The sequence below is a fragment of the Myxine glutinosa genome, chromosome 3 (genome assembly GCF_964187855.1).
Source record: "Myxine glutinosa chromosome 3, kmMyxGlut1.1, whole genome shotgun sequence".
In the NCBI taxonomy this organism is placed as follows: domain Eukaryota; kingdom Metazoa; phylum Chordata; class Myxini; order Myxiniformes; family Myxinidae; genus Myxine; species Myxine glutinosa.
In genome coordinates this window covers 57,340,715-57,355,166 of record NC_136263.1, presented here as the reverse complement: position 1 = coordinate 57,355,166, position 14,452 = coordinate 57,340,715, and positions in this window count along the sequence as shown.

Below are 14,452 nucleotides of genomic sequence, written 5' to 3'. Positions count from 1 at the left end.
GACATCGTTTGGTCCGCGGCCATGGACGCGGCCTTCGCGAGCGCAAAACGGGCCCTCACCGACGCAACGCTGCTGGCTCACCCGGTGCTCAACGCGCCCATCGTCCTCACTACGGACGCCTCCAACTACGCGGTGGGCGCCGTCCATGAACAATGGGTGGACGGGGTTTGGCAGCCACTCGCTTTTTTCAGTCGGCAGCTCTGGCCGAACGAGTTAAAATACAGCACGTTCGACCGCGAGCTGCTCGGTCTATTCCTGGCCGTTCGCCATTTCCGACACCTCCTGGAGGGCCGCCCGTTCACGGCTTTCGTCGACCACAAGCTGTTGGTCTACGCAATGGCCAAAGTCACGGAGCCGTGGTCGGCCCGCCAGCAGCGCCACCTCTCCGCCGTGTCGGAATTCACCACGGACATCCGGCACGTCGCCGGCAAAGACAACGCTGTGGCCGACTGTCTTTCTCGGGCCAGCGCGGACGCGGTCCACCTCGGCGTGGACTTCGCGCTCATGGCGGCCGACCAGACCACCGACACCTCGGTGCAGGCCCTCCGGGCGGCGGACACGGGCCTCCGCCTGGCCGACATCCCCTTCGCGGGCACCGTCCTGCTCTGTGACGTCTCCCAGGGCCAGCCTCGCCCCATCGTGCCCGTTTCCTGGCAGCGCCGCATCTTCGCCTCCATCCACGGCCTTTCTCACCCGGGCCGGAAAGCTTCTCAGAAGCTGGTGTCAGCGCGTTTCGTCTGGCACGGCCTTCGACGGAACGTCCGCGACTGGGCCAACGCCTGCACGGCCTGCCAGCGGGCCAAGGTCCACCGCCACACCCAGGCCCCGCTGGCACCTTTCACCGTGCCTGCACGGCGTTTCGACCACGTCCACGTGGACCTGGTGGGTCCCCTGCCCCCATCGCGGGGGTTCACCCACCTGCTCACCATGGTGGACAGGACCACCAGGTGGCCGAAGGCCATGCCCCTCACCTCCACCACCACCGCCGACGTGGCGCAGGCGTTCATCGCCACCTGGGTCGCGCGCTTCGGCGCACCGGCGGACATCTCGTCCGACCGCGGCCCACAGTTCACGTCCGTACTTTGGAGCGCGGTCGCCCGCTCGTTGGGGGTCACGCTGCACCGCACCACGGCCTACCACCCCCAAGCCAACGGGTTGTGCGAGCGGTTTCACCGCTCCATGAAGGCCGCACTCATGGCCGGCCTTCAGGACGATGGTTGGACCGACCGGCTGCCGTGGGTCCTTTTGGGCCTCCGCACGGCCCCCAAGGAGGACCTCCGGGCATCCGCCGCCGAGCTCGTCTACGGCCAGCCGCTCCGCGTCCCGGGCGAGTTCGTGCCCGACGCTACCAGTCCCTGGTCCGCCGCACACCAGCGCTCGGACCTCCAGGAGGCCGCCCGCCGATTTGCCCCCGTGCCAACGTCCCGCCACGGTGGCCCGCAGTCCTACGTCCCCCCGGCGCTTCGCACAGCGGAGTACGTCTTTGTGCGTCATGACGCGCACCGGGGGCCACTCCGGCCGCCGTACGACGGGCCCTTCCGGGTCCTGTGACGGGGCGACAAGTCCTTTGTCGTCGACGTTGGCGGCCGGTCGGACCGGATCTCTGTGGACCGCCTCAAACCGGCGCACATGGACGTCGACCGACCACCACGGTTGGCCCTTCCTCCGTGGCGAGGCCGCCCCCCGTCCACAGTTCCCCCCGCTCGACCACCCACCACCACGTCGGACCCCTCCCCACGACCCTACAGGGGTCGCTTCGGCCGGGTCATCCGGACCCCCCTTAAATTGACCCTGCCGGTGCAGGTCGATTCTGGAGGGGCGTGTGTAGCAGTTACCGCTGGATGCACACAATCGCCTTGCACCGGCCAGAACACGGCCAGACGCGCCTCTCCCGGGCATGCCCGGACTCACTGTTCCTGGGCACGCCCGAACCTCCCGGGCACGCCCGGTCTCGTCTTTCCCGGGCATGCCCGCTCTCGCCTTTCCAGGGCTCGCCCAGAGCGTCCAGGCATGCCCGCTATCGCCTTTCCAGGGCTCGCCCAGAGCGTCCGGGCATGCCCGCTCCCGCCTTTCCAGTGCTCGCCCAGAGTGCCCGGGCACGCCCAGCCTCGACTTGCCAGGCCGCAGCCAAACACGCCCGGGCAGGTCCAGACTCGCCTTTCCAAGGCTCGCCCTTGACACCCGGGCATGCCCGGTATAGCTTTTGCCGGGCAAACTTCCCGACATAAATGTGTATATATATTGCTGCCCGATAAACGGGCTTTTGTCAGAATACCTGAGCTGTTTTGTTTCAATAAAGCAACTCGGACGAATTCCGTCTTTGGTCGCGTCAATTCTTTCGACTCGCGTTGGAGCGCAGCTCCTTCAATATACCACAATATATATGTGCAGTATATACGTACAGTGCCCTTCATAAGTATTAGAACAGTGAAGACAAATATTTTTATTGCTACATACTCGAGAAATTTTGGATTTGAGATCAAAAGATGAATATTATGCAAGAGTACAGAATGTCAGCTTTTACTTCTTGGTCTTTCTGTACACATGATGTGTGTTTTACCATTGTGGAACACAATAGCCCCTTTTATCTTCCCCACAGGACAGAATAACACAAAATGAAGTCAGCCCATCAAATCATGACTTTTACAAAAGCAAACTGTGGAAGGGCGGAGGTGTATAAATTGTGGGAATTTGAAAAACAAAAACTCTTTCATCACCATTTTCATGATGCGGAATCGATAATTTATTCAAAAGCAAAATATTCCTCCCCAACTTTCTTTTAATCCATTTAAATTCCGCCCCATCCTTCTTCTCCCTCCATACCTGAAAACCTCCTCATAATTCCGCATTGACGGCAGGTATATAACTCCCAAACCTGCGTGTTCTTCATTATGATAATTAGCCTTCCTGGCACGCTAATTGGTGGCCTAAGATAAATGTTCGGTGCAGGGAAATTCCCGGTCTGTGCAGAGTCGGCTCCTCCAATCGTTTCCCGATGGAAAAACTTCCTCCAGTAATCCGCAGTCGCTCCCGCTGCTAATGGGTCCAGCCTCTTGGCCCTTGGTGTCCTGGCCTCCTGCACGGGTCTTTCCCGACATAGACTTACCTATCAACAACATCAGAGGTGAGGTCTGTAGTTTGAACACACAATGTCCCACTAACTCAATTGTAATGAACCACACAAACCTCTAAACGGGACAATCGGAATCGAAATCCTAATTTCCATAATGGATTGGGTTACCTGCCATGATGTTACCTGTAAGATGTTCGGAAGTGTTTGGGAAGAGAATCGTTTAATTTTGATCATTTTGTATCACAACAATAATCATTTACGTGTCAATCGGGTTCCCTAATGTCAAACGAAATGGAAATATCCCTAATGACGTGCAAGGCCAGACATTACGTCATCAACTCTTCACCCCAAACCCCCTTCGCCCACCCCCTTTCCTCCTGCCCCAAATGTAGAGCGAAATTAAATTGCGTTCGACCCTGAAACCACCAGATTCTGGGAATTTTGTCGTACGACCTTCTTTTTACGTGTAAAACCCTATGGCGGTCCCAGCTCGCTATTTAAAGTGGATTTTCAGTTTTTTGTTTTTTTTACCGTCGCCACCTACAACGTACAAACAAGGTGACCTTAATTATATTCTCGTTTTCATACACTTAGGAGTAGGATTGATGTCGGATCACTCTCGAATTAATTAATAAACTAGAACGGCACTCAGTAGAAAGCATACCTCCACCAGGTTGGCCATATCACTCAATGGTGAAGAATCATTTAAATATTCCTCTACCTGGATCCTTATCCGGATCTTCACCAAAATTAAATCTATTCTTCCTTGTCACACACACAAGCTGTTCAACAAGTTTCATCCAAATCCGTCGACAACGTTTTGAGATATCCTGCTATGTATCGGTTTTTGGGCCCGATCTCCCAATGGTGAAGAATCACTTAAAAAAATTAAATAACCCTCATATCCGAATCCATATTCATATCTTCACCAAAATCGAATCGAATCGTCCTTGTCAGACACTCAATCGGTCCACCAGGTTTCGTCCAAATCCGTCCACAACTTTTTGAGATATCTTGCTGTGTATCTTTTTTGGCCCTATCTCCCAATAGTGAAGAATCACTTTTAAAATTCTAGTAGCCGGATCCTGATCTTCACCAAAATCTAATCGTTTCGTCCGTGTCACATACACTACATCTCTGACAAGTTTCATCCGAATCCGTCCACAACTTTTTGAGATATCCTGCTGTGTATCGGTTTTTGCACAATCTCCCAATGGTGAAGAATCACTTAAATAATTAAATAATCCTCATATCCGAATCCATAATCAGATCTTCACCAAAATCGAATCGATTTGTCCTTGTCAGACACCCAACCTCTGCACCAAATTTCGTCCAAATGCATCCATAACGTTTTGAGATATCCTGCTATGTATCGGTTTTGGCACAATCTCCCAATGGTGAAGAATCACTTAAATAATTAAATAATCCTCATATCCGAATCCATAATCAGATCTTCACCAAAATCGAATCTATTTGTCCTTGTCAGACACCCAACCTCTCCACCAAGTTTCGTCCAAATCCATCCACAACTTTTTGAGATATCCTGCTATGTATCGTTTTTGGCCCTATCTCCCAATGGTGAAGAATCACTTTAAAAATTCTAGTAGCCGGATCCGAATCCGGATCTTCACCAAAATCTAATCGTTTCACCCGTGTCACATACACTACATCTCTGACGAGTTTCATCCGAATCCGTCCACAACCTTTTGAGATATTTTGTTCACAAACAAACGAACAGACAAATAGACAGGGGTGAAAACATAACCTCCATCCATCCACCTTTGGTGGCGGACGTAATTAATGTTGAAGTACATGAAACACTTAATATTCCGCTACATATATTGCCCCTTTAAACATATATACTGTACAAGTTTTATATTCACCTGAACTGTACAAATGAAACTTCTCGCCGAGGAAGTAGGACGAGGATTATTTGAGTTTTGAGGCCTGAACTCGGTTATTACTCGAGAATAGCAGCACCGAAACCTCTGCTCTGGAAGTTGTGCGATCCGAGTGCCTTGTGTTCGGTATCCATGCAAATTCCCCAGCCGAAGACGTCCATGTCCCAGAAGGAAAGTGTTTCGTGTTTAATCGGGCAGATAGACATTAATGAAAGACTCCGCGAGTCAGGATTCACAAGGACCTTGCCAAATTGCCTCCTCGCTGCGAAATCTCAAAGCAAACGGGAAGATATGAAAAGGTAACGCTTGGGAAGGATCTGCGGGGCTCGGGAGATCCGTGGGATCACGGTGCGGGCCGGAGGAGCTAATTATGCCTGGGTTGACACTGCATGATGGGGGTGAGGAAGCCGCTTCGGAGCGCCGTGCGAGAGGGGACAATATAACGGGATTCATTTCCAATGTGATTGCAGAAAGGATGTTGCTGGAGTTAATGTATGGAGATGCAAACTGTGCCTCTTCTGTCCCGTTGGGTCGCGGTGGGAAGAGAAGGAGAGACACGCAAAGGGCTGTGTGCGATATCCAGTCCGACCGTGCACCGAAGCCGTGCATGCCTGGAAATGGAACGTACGCAGAGGTCTCATATGGGAGAGAAAGAGAGAGAAAGAGAGAGAAAGAGAAAGAGAAAGAGCTCCATTGATTCTCCCTTCCATTCATTCAGGGCTTTCATTCAACAGCAAATATTGACTTGGAATCTTTGGCTAACCCACGGGTTTCCCAAATACACACACACTCAAACACACACACACTCTCTCTCACTCTCACTCTCACTCTCTCGCTCTCTCTCGCTCTCTCTCTCTCTCTCTCTCTCTCTCTCTCTCTCTCTCTCTCTCTCTCTCTCTCTCCCTCTCTCTCTCTCCACTTTGATTGCTTCAGGGAATAACGAGTGAATCTTTTTCTTTTTTAGGAAGAATATATTGTAAGTTATTCAATCGAAAATTTGCTTCATGTAAATGAGATGTCTCTACTCCCATTAAAGTAGAACGAGATATTTCAACGAGAGACACGTGAGATAATGGGTGCCTGTGTTATGTAAAGAAAGAGAAGTGTATTTCAGGCTGAAAACTTTTTGCGCTCGCGAAGTGAAAAGCGAGGTTAAGCAATCGTATACGTGCGTGCCGTGTCTGCATTTTATAAATTCATTTTCTCGGCAACCGTTGGTGCGATTGACACGAAATTTTACCAGAGAAGCGCCTCCGCCTGTATAAATTTTTTATTCATAATTATGACGTCATAGGTCACGTGGTACGGACGCCATCTTGGAAAAACGTTACACCTCCATATCTCCCAAACTGCTAAATGGAAAAAAATGGAAACATGGCTCATTGTCAAGTACTCACCATGGGGAATAAGATATGTTGATGATGATGTCATCGGTGCCTTAATTATGACGTCATAATTCGACAAGTACAATGCTTGATCTGGTCAGTATGAAAAAAAAAAATCCTCTGCAACTGTCAGTCCGATTGGCACGAAATTTTCAGAATATGAGCGGCTCCTCTTGTGGAATTTTTTAAACTAGGGCATGCCCTTACTATATATATATGTAAAATTATATCCCCCCCCTCTATTTACATGAAATGGTTTGGTCCATTCGCAAAGCCAAAGCGAACGGCTTGCGAGTACGGTGACAATCCCCCCCCTCTATTTACATGAAATGGTTTGGTCCAAAGCGAACGGCTTGCGAGTACGGTGACAATCCCCCCCCTCTATTTACATGAAATGGTTTGGTCCAAAGCGAACGGCTTGCGAGTACGGTGACAATCCCCCCCCTCTATTTACATGAAATGGTTTGGTCCAAAGCGAACGGCTTGCGGAGTTTGGTAAAGAAATCGCCATAGCGTGCACAAACGCGCAGGAAAGCGAAAGAATCGCAAATTAGTTTTAATTAGTTTTAAAACATAGTTTAACGCCAACATAGCGGCAACATAGTTTGCCAACGTGAAATAAATGAATACGCTCTCAAATGTGCCGTCCGAGGCAGAGTCTGTTCGGCACGTTCGGCACACGTGATAGCTCGCTGCTCTCTGATTGGTTGAATCGTTTTTTGGACATAGCTCGGTAACTACTTCTCCGATTAATATGAAACCTTGAAAAGGCACATCCTCAGGTCCCCAGCAATATACCTGGCAAGGTTAAAGTATATCGGACCCGTGGTTGTCGAGAAACAGCGGTCACAGACACACAGACATACACACAGACACACACACAGAGATTACTGGAATTATAGATAGATGACAATTATGACGTCATAGGTCACGTGGTACAGGCGCCATCTTGGAACAATCGAAAAAAAGTTGCACCTCTATATCTCTGAAACCGCTCCATGGAAAAAAATTGAAACATGGCTCATTGTCAAGTGCTCGGCTTGGGGAATAGGTGTTGTTAACGATGACGTCATTGGTGCCATAATTATGATGTCATAATTTGACAGGGACAATACTTAGTCTGATCAGTTTGAAATTTATTGAGCGTGATGTATACAACAATTATATTAGAGAATATAAATTTATGATGTCATCACTCACGTGGTCTGGCAGCCATATTGGATCAAAAAAAAAGAAACGTTCAAAAACAGAAGAGTTGGCTCACACCAAGTTGACTGTGCAGGGTAAGTATTCTATAAATACCATCTAGTTTCTTAGGAGTTTGGTCCACGTTCGTTTTTTTTCTAAAGATCGAAAAGATTTTGATAGTTCGGCCTCTTTTAGTTCATTTTACTTTTCGTTCTCTTTTAGTTACCTTATTGCACGAAACGCATTTTTGGGGGAATGGCCTTCTCGGTAACTGTGTTGCGTCATTGTTGCGTCATAACCATTGTTGTGTCACAGTTTCACAACTACTTCACTCCCATTATGAAAGATTGTAAAATTTGGTTCATCTTCCCATAACATCAATGTTCATCAATCTTCCCATAACATCATCTTCCCATCAACTTCCCATAACATAACTTCCCATAACATTTATCGTGAGATATTTGCCCTCCGATTCAATAGCAGCAAAACACATCGATATGTCAGGACGCTGTGCAAAGTGTGCATGTGCATTGGCGAAAGCTGCTCACTGTTTCGTTTTGCAATGAGCGGAGAGGACTGCATGACAGAGAGGCATGATTGGAGAAAGTGCTTAAAAAAAAAACCCTTCCACAAATTAATACAAACAAAAACTACAACCATATATGACGTTGCAGGAAGACGAGGCCCCAACCGATGCAGTTCGGGTGGAAAATCAAAATCACATTTGTAATGATATCAAACCAGGGAATGTTTCTGCCGAACTTGAATATGTGATGCTGAAGGTTAAAAAGACAAAGAAGCATATGTCTGCTTGTATGTATGTAGTAAATTAAAATTTTGTATACAGCCTGTGGCTGCTGGTTGCATCATTGCTGAGAGCACTTTTCTTTTTTGCTGACCTCAGAAAGAAGACAGGCTGAGTCAACCCACCTGGTGTTATGTAACAGCATGACAGGGGCTCAAACTCAAGATCCTAAAATCTTCAGACAGCCACTTTAACCGTTAACCCAACACCAGGATATTATGTATGTATGTATGCCTGCAAAAGTATGCACCCCCTACCAATAGTGCCTCAATTACGAATTATGTAGAAACAATTTTTTCCAAATGAACTTTTTTATTCAGAACTGAAGAGATCAAACTAAACACTTATAGTTGAAGGAGGTTACATGTCAGGAATACCCAAAAAAGCATGTACAAATCAAAATTCACTGGTCACAAAAGTATACAGCCCCTTAGGTCAGTACTTGGTGGAAGCACCTTTTGTAGCAATGACTGCTATGAGTATTTTTGGGTAGGTCTCTACCAGCTTTGCACAGTGAGTTGGTGAAATCTTTCCCCATTCTTCACGTGTAAATTGCTCCTGTTCTGCCAAGTTTGATGAGGATCGTTGAAGAACTCAATCTTCAAGTCTCACCATAAATGTTCATGTCAACACTTTGACTAGGCCACTCAAGAACATTTATTTTCTTCCTATTCAGCCACTCTAGTATGGCTTTAGCTTTGTGCTTCGGATCATTGTCCTGCTGAAATGTGAATGTCCTACCCAGTTTCAGATTCATGGCTGATTCAAGCAGGGTTTCATCAAGGATTCTCTGTACTTTGCCCCGTCTATTGTCCCTTCTATCCTGACAAGCTTGGCAGTCCGTGCTGATGAAAAGCAGCCCCAAAACATGATGCTGCCAACATTATGCTTGAGAGTATGGATCGTGTTGATTGGATTATGTGCAATGTGAGGTTTGTGCCAGACGTAACACTTTGAATTCAGACCAAAAATTCAATTTTTGCCTTGTCTGACCACAACACTTTTCTCCACATGCCTGCAGTGTCATTAAAGGGGAACCCAAACGCTCAGACCACCTCGACGCTAATCTACCCCTTGATACCTTACAAAATACAGACTTGGCATTTCATATGGAATATATATCTTTTTCTTGACTTGGGTTTACTTTCTTAACTCAGTATATCAATCTGGTGAGTTTCTTTTACACTTTGGTGATTTATTTGTTAAAAGAACCATGTCACTGATTGTCTGTCGCAGCAAGAAGTCAACAACAGGATTATATCACAAGTGGCGTGGCAAAATGTACGGACAGGTGCATTTGATGATTGGCTTCACAGTCGGGTATACAAGGGTTGTTGCGTTCTGTATTAGTGGAAAACAACTGCTGCACATCTCCAAAAGTTATTGCAGCTTCCTCTGGAGATGGTCCGTCAACTCGACAATGCTGTTTGTCATGGAGTGGTGGCTTCACGAAATTACGGCATGAAACAGCGTGCTATTGCTCAGCAGTATGGCATCACTCAAGGTCAGGTGTCAAAGTTAAAACGTTGCCACGTGAAACGAAATGCTCAGAGGGGTGTCCCTACTCCAATACCGAGGCCAGGACGTCCCCGCAGAACTACAAGGAGGGATGATCGCCAGCTGCACCGGTTAGTCCGCAATGGCCGTACCAAGTCAGCTAATCGGCTTAGAGCTGAGTGGCAGCAACTGACAAATGTGCCTGTATCCAGAAGGCTAGTCAACCAACGACTGGTTCAAGCAGGCTATTGTGCCAGGCGTCCCCCGAGAAAGCCATGCCCGACCAGACAACACCGCCAGCGCCGATTGCAGTGGGCCAGAGAGCACCGTCAATGGCAGCCAGGACACTGGAATCACGTGATCTTCAGTGACGAGTCTAGATTTCTGGTCTATCGTCAAGATGGCCGCGTCCGAGCGCGCAGACAAGTGCATGAAGCCTACAACAAAGATTGTATAGTGCCAAGAGTCCAAGCTGGAGGTGGTGGGGTGACCGTTTGGGCTGCTTTTCATGCAGGGGGCAAAACTGACCTGGTTGTTCTGAATGGAAACCTGAACCAGTTCAAGTACAGGGCCATTCTGGAAGAAACATTGCTTCCATTTGCTCGTGCAGCCTTTCGAGGAAACTTTGTCTTCCAAGATGACAATGCACGGCCTCATCATGCTCGCATGATCCAACACTTTCTTGCTGACCGTGGTGTAGAGCATATGGAGTGGCCTGCCATGTCCCCGGATATGAATCCGATAGAGAACTTGTGGGCAGAATTAACTTGTCAAATCGACCACTTGGACCAGCAGCCGACCTCTGTGAGTGAATTGCAGCAGGCTATTGTCACTGCATGGCAAGCGATTCCTGTCCCAACCTTGGCAAATCTCGTGAACAGCATGCCTCAACGTGTATGTGCTCTCCTGAATGCTCGTGGGGGTTACACGAAGTACTGAACTGAAATTTTACTGTCCGTAATCCCAGTCGAAATTTAACTTTTGTTTTTGTTAAAAAAAATTTGGCTAATGTGCAAAATAAAGAGATACTTCTGGAAAACGTACAGAAGTTTAACACAGTACTGTCCATGAATTGAGTTCGATATCAGTTTACATCACTTTCAAGGATCAATTTATTTGTTTCGAAATGTCAAATGTGGTTTTTGTTTCTTTTAAAGGTCACATTAACAAAATCTAGAATAATTTCAACATAATTGCAATGAACTTTTGGTTCTAAGACATCTTGAAAAGTAAGTTCACCCCCACAAAAAAATATTCCATATTAAATGCCAAGTCTGTAGATATGATGTCTTTTTTCCGATTTGCGATTTATGAAGAAGGTAATTTTGCAATTAAAAGTCGAAATCTTCTTCACTATTAGCCGTGACGTCACACCATGAAGTCGACTACCACTTACGTATTGTATACGGGTTACATCGCTGCGGTACGATTTAACTGAAACAGTGATTAATATTCCAATTTCTACAAATATGCCGTTTCGATGCTTCCTTGGTGGTTGTAGTAATACAAACCAAGACGGTTTCATGCTACACCAATGGCCGAAATATCCGAGAGTTGCCAGGAATTGGATGAACTTTTGTCCGAAATACCTGAGTGTGGACTGGGCTTACAAAATGTTCGCCTTTGTGCTCGGAACATTTTAGAGAGCACTGTTATGAAGCACAAAAGAGATGGCTAGATATGTCGTTATCCGCCACGATTGAGAGAGGATGCCACCCTCATGATTAAGCAGAAGAAACAGCCATTGCTCAAAACTGTAACACCATCGAGTACCACTCACCACTCCTCAATCCCCCATCAACCATCACCTTAGCTAACAATACCCAGGACTACCCCACACACCCCCACCACGATCCCCCTCCAATGGGGCAGGATATCAACACGGCAGCACGGCAACACGGTAACAGCATGATACAATGCAGCATGACTACGGACACAAATGGCGTCCCTGGAAAGTATGAAAATGGATGATCCTGTAACATACAGGACACCCGGTCAGCCTGCGAAGGTCGGACAAAGCATTCATCGCCCGTTTGGTCAATGGTGTCCGAGTTTGCCTGGGCGGTGTCCAAGTGTGTCTTGCCATGTCCAGGCTGTGTTGTTCTGTGCTGTGTCATGCCCATGCTGTGTCGTGCCATATTTCATCTCGAGTATTATAACTATATAATACAATTCATACAAATCTCTGATAAACCGTCAAACAAACGGAAAAATAAAACCCAACATTCTGTAGTGAATATGCGACTGGTATCTTCATCTTCACTACAAACATAAAACCACCTTCTTTAGTTACACGACCAATGATTTTCAATGGTTGTCAGAAATTATTTTTTTTGCGTTTGGGTTTCCCTTTAAGATGTTTTTTGGAAACTCCATACGAGCTTTTAGATGTCTTTTTCAGTAATGGTTTATTTCTTGCCACCTTTCCATAGAGGTCAGCTTTGTGAAGAGAACGGGATATTGTTGATTGATAAACACTGACCCCCATCTCGGAGCCTTGCAGATCTTTCAAAGTTGTTGTTGGACTTACAGTGATCTCCCAAACTACTTTCCTGCTTTTCCAGCTGCTGAGTTTGGATGGGTGACTTGATCTGGGTAGAGTCTGGGTGGTATGACACGTCTGCTATTTCTTAATGATGGATTTCACCGTACTCAAAGGGATAATGTTGTACTCAATTTCAAATCTGCTGATAACCCTCTCCTAAACGGTGCTTCTCCACCACTCTATGTCCAACTTCTTTGGAAAGCTCCTTGGTCTTCATGTTGGTCTTGTTGGTTGACCAAGTGAGTTGCACCAAATCCTCAGATAAGTGGGGCAGCTTAATTTTTAAGTTAAACTACTGATTCCATACAGGTGAAACCTATTACACTTGTTTTGTAACCTTTCAAACAAATAATTTGCTCCTGAAGTGATTTAGTGTTAATTAGGCAAAGGGTTTGGATACTTATGCAACTGAGAATCATCTGATTTTATCTGGTAATCTAACTTATTTATATTTTGTCTGTATTTTTTTTTTTGCTTTATCACTTTGTAGTAGTTTATGAAGACCTTATATGTTGTTTTATTTGGAAGCATCATGAAATAAGCTCAGGTGGCATAAAAATGTGAAAACTTTGGAGGGGGTGAATACTTTTGCAGGTCACTGTATTTACTTTGCATGTCACTGTATAATTACACTGTATTTATTTACAAAAAATACTCAAAAAAGTCAGGACTACACTAACGTTTTAAAAATCTATTTGACTAGTAAGGGAATATATAAATGTATTTCTTATTTATATACACCTAGGATGAAGTTAAGCACACATACAAATAGTGCTGTTTCTGAAGAGAATATAGAATCAAATTCAAATTTTCTTTCAAACATAAATGAAAGAACCCTCCATGTGCAGGCTTTATTTTCCATTGATCACTTTCACCTGGTCAAGGTTTGGAGAAGGTTGCAATATCTTTGCGTACTTCCATTGGCGGACTGTGTTAGAAGGCCTGAAGTAGACTTAGAGAAGCCCAAAGATGGCAAATTATTGGGGGGGACAATGCTCAAGTTTTACATTGAAATTGGATGTTGACTTGGCTTCCATCGGACTGTTATCAGCAGGATGGTCTGCAAACCAGACTTGGTGCTGAAAAGGTTAGAGCGTGGGCTGTGACTGAGTCTGGGAGGTCGGTGGTGCAAACCCTGGCTGAGTCATACCAAAGACCTTAAAAACGTGTTGCTTCTTTACTTGATGCTCAGCATTTAAAAAGATAATATCACGGACAATCCCCATATGTTGGCATCCAGAGAGAGGAGGAAATTCCTCCTGAGGAAATGTCCCGCTGAGTGTATGAGAAAGGTAGTGCCCTTGTTGTGGAGTCGCTGGTACCCATAGTTTCCTGGAAAGTGACGGCTCTTCCCCCAAGCTCAGTGGTTGTGTTTGTCTCGTCTAACAGTCCTGTTTTGTGTCTTGTGTACAGTATTTGTCTGCATGTCCATGCATGTGTCAGGGAATTTACTGGGGGACTCACAGGACTCCAATGACCGGAAACAGGTTTACAAAAGATCAAGACTTTATTAACTACTAGTTCACTTGTTTCAATATAATAAGGAACTACAATACCATAACGAATTTAGTAATTCAAGTCGTTGGTTCTTCCTCATTGGCCGGTGCTCTCCTGGCGCTGCTTTCCCGTTGCATACTCGTTCGTCCGTCCGGCAGATGTTCTCGTGGCAAGTCCTCCTGAATCAAAGTCTGTTCTGGTTTATATCGGCACGCTTGAGTTAATCCTCTGTCCGCTGAAATCGTAATCCCTTCTCCGCTGCTTCTAATCCGTTACTCGATCGCCTTACTGGAGCCGGTTCGCCCCCCCCCCCTGCTGGGAGTTGCATTTGCCTCATAATAGGAGGGTGTTCTAGCCTGGGGCTGTGACCAGGTGAACAAGAGATTACCACGTTCGTGCAAATTCCTGACATTCATTTACGAAATCGTCTATCTGCTTCGGTTTCCAATTCCAACGATCACTATGATGTCAAGATCTCTACTTCCATATTGGTTTTGATTAATGCCATACAGTACATTTAATACCATGCCATACAGTACATTAATGCAGTACAGTACTTCC